This window comes from Notothenia coriiceps, unplaced genomic scaffold (assembly GCF_000735185.1).
Source record: "Notothenia coriiceps isolate Sejong01 unplaced genomic scaffold, NC01 NC01_scaffold00037687, whole genome shotgun sequence".
Taxonomy (NCBI): domain Eukaryota; kingdom Metazoa; phylum Chordata; class Actinopteri; order Perciformes; family Nototheniidae; genus Notothenia; species Notothenia coriiceps.
Genome location: NW_011370388.1, coordinates 1 through 3219, shown reverse-complemented (window position 1 = coordinate 3219; position 3219 = coordinate 1). Strand labels below are relative to the sequence as shown.

General features: G+C 37.4%; 1 long non-coding RNA gene across 1 annotated transcript; it reads right to left on the bottom strand.

Moving 5' to 3' along the window:
- Positions 1-644: 644 nt before the first annotated feature.
- Positions 645-2057, bottom strand: LOC104967766 (uncharacterized). Its single transcript, XR_800759.1, has 3 exons — positions 2026-2057; positions 849-956; positions 645-715 (listed from the first exon to the last, which is right to left on the bottom strand). It is a non-coding gene; the product is annotated as an uncharacterized lncRNA (long non-coding RNA).
- Positions 2058-3219: the final 1162 nt, after the last annotated feature.

The following is a 3219-nucleotide window of genomic DNA, read 5'->3' as shown; positions in this document are numbered from 1 at the left end:
TAAATGTAGATATGAATGTATAATTTATTTTATTTTGTATGGATTGATTACCCTGAACATATAATTCAACAGTTAAAAAGTTAAAATTATTATTTGTATTTGTTTTAAAGTACAATAAATGGATGTTTTCAAAGTCAATGAATAATCGCAATTACAATTATTGACCCAAATAATCGAGATTCTGATTTTTGCCATAATCGAGCAGCCCTAGCGCCACGGCTTCCACAGATGAATTTTTATGTATTTATTGTCAAAGCACTTCAGATATTCGTTGCTATCGGGATGTTAAGAGCATTCCATGGAATATAACAACAAGTGTTTCTGAAGTGAATTACCTACCCCACCTTTAAGTGTAAAATGTTTAATGTCACAAATGTGAAAGTTGTCTAAAGATTACCCAATAATCATACTTGTTATTTTATTCAAACTCAGATTTAGATTCCCTCTTGTAGCACTTCAGTGTTTCTCAGTATTCAGGTGTGAAACATGATGTCCTTTCATCGTGTTCTGCTCATAAAACAGCTCGGTCTATCACAGTCAAACCAATTCTTCTGCATTTCAAGTTATTTTCCCAACGTATCCAAAATCCATCTTGTCACAAAAAATATATATATTATATAAACTTCTATGCCGTGAAAAACCTCTCTGCTGTTACTCACTTAGTGACCACTTCAGTGTCGATGTCTTCTATTTGCAAAACATTTTCTGCCACACACTGAAAAACACAAACAGATTACGAGTTTTTAAATCCCATAATGACTAAATGTGAGATCAGTGATTTGTAGAATATAATGTGAAGATATTTTACAAAATAAAGATGTGTAGTGTTAAGTGTGAGGAGGTGGTACCAGAGAGACGATGGCCTTCACCGCCATGATCATCTCCTCGCTGTAAATATCCAGGAAGTCGAGCTTCCTCTGCCGCAGCAGGCCGAACACCAGGGACTCCAGACGCTCCTGACACACACACACACACACACAAAGATAACACGCACACACACACAAAAAGTAACACATTTAATACTCAACAATACCAGTGCAGTTTACAAATGAATCAGTGTTAATCTGGAGAGGCAGCAGCGTTTCAGACGATAGGAAAAGTGATTTGAGATCAATTAGGATTCCTTCACCAAGCCGAAATCAAACAAATTAAACATCACAAGCAACAAATCAATAATAAGCCCCAAATTAATATAATCTTTAGTTCTGCATGAGCCAGCTAGAGACCACATTTAGACACTTATATAGACTGATGCATAAACAATAACAGACCCCCTCCCCTCCACTAGGGGTCTCTGTGTAATTGCGTTCGGCTTATTTGTGTTTCAGGTATACATTCATCAGCGGTTAATCTACATGGAAGGTCAATTATTATTAATTTAATCCTGTTGAGGCTTTGATTATTTGAAAATATATATCTTTTTTTATTAAACACAATCTTTTTTAATCACATTTACACAGGCTGTAACCAAAACAAATTATAGAATAGCAAAATATATTTTTTATCCAAAAATATATAAACCATTACGAATGTCCCGGTCTTGATTATTTCTGAATACATTTGTTTAACTTCATAAATAAAATAATTTCAAACAGTCTTTTCTTTAAATCATGCTTTTAACAATACGATTTGACCGAGATAAATATATATTATAAATAATAATACATTTTAAAATATACCGCCCGGCCCAAACTCAAAGATTATTTCCCAGCAGTCATCAAAGCAAAACTGATTTAAATTGTTTTCCTGAGTTTCTCATCCTGCTTGGAGACCACATGGATTAAGTTGTTCCAGTTATCTTTCTGGGGCTCATCAATGGAGGCGACACCATAAATCATCAAACAAAATGTAATAACTCCACCCATCTGGCACTCCATGCACATTAAAACAAGCGCTCACATGATTATCCCCACACAAGATTTGTTATCGATCCGTGTTGCGACACCAGAGCTTAATTCAAGCAGCAGATTTTGATTTGATTTCTTTGTGCGTGTGCGCGTGTGTGTGTGTGTGTGTGTGCGTCACCTTCCGTGAGGCATCGTTTGGTTCATAGACCTGTGATGGGCACAGCATCCGTTAAATACACACTAATCACATTAGTGTCTCTACAGTAAGAGCAAATGTCTGCAGCTGCACAAAAATAATGTTTTTGGTTTTCTTAGAGACTGGCGGTCTGGCGGTTTGGCGGTTTGGCGGTTTGGCGCTATTGATCAAGCAGCTGTAGAGAGACAGGAAGTGGGATGTCATGCGGCTAAAGGCCACACGTTCTATTTAAATAGGCTTTTTATTGCCTGTGAAAATGAAAAACTAACGAATACAAAACAAGAAACCTCAGCTTTTTTTAAACAAACACCCCTTTCTTTTCAAATGTCATTTACAAAACACAGTATAACTAAAGACTTTAAAAGATCCTACTTAATATTTCAATATTTCCTAAACTAATCTAAAGCTCCCCTCAACACATTCTGTGTTTAAATCAAAACCATACGATTGATTTTGAATTGCAAATGTAATAGATTTTCTCATTTGATTTTCTAAATCATTATGAGGCCTTTTCACAACTTCCTTAAACCTCCAGCTCTCTGTGATCGAGATACATTTGCAACCTTTAAACATCAATGATATTCTCTCTGTCTTATAGTAATTTAATGTCAGGCCTTTGTTTGAGGCGATTGTTAACATCTCCTAGAAGAAGCTGAGGACACAGGAATGAATAAGTGTTTTTGATAGAGATGCTCCGATCGATCCGCCGCTGATCGATATCGGCCGATACTCACTCTCTGCCGATCGATCGGTGCTCTCTAAAAAAGCCGATCGCGAGAGTGATGCATTACGTAAAATACATGACACTTTTCTCTGTGCGGCAAAACAAGCTCCTAAATGGTTCACCGGTCTGGCAGTATTTTAAAGAGTCCGAAAAAGTAAAATAGTGGTATGCAACGTGTGTGAAGCAGACACACACTAAGAGTTAGACCTTACACACTTAGCTAGTTATCTACCTCTGGAACTAAACTGGTTATACATATGTTTATTCTTCAATGTCGGGTCACTCATTACTGGATCAGTGAGCTGCATGAGATACTGACGGGCTGTCAGGAGAGAGAGAGAGAGAGAAAGAGAGAGAGAGAGAGAGAGAGAGAGAGAGAGGTCATGAGGGGGAAACACCAGGAGAGAGAGAGAGGGGTCATGAGGGGGAAACACCAGGAGAGGGAGAGAGAG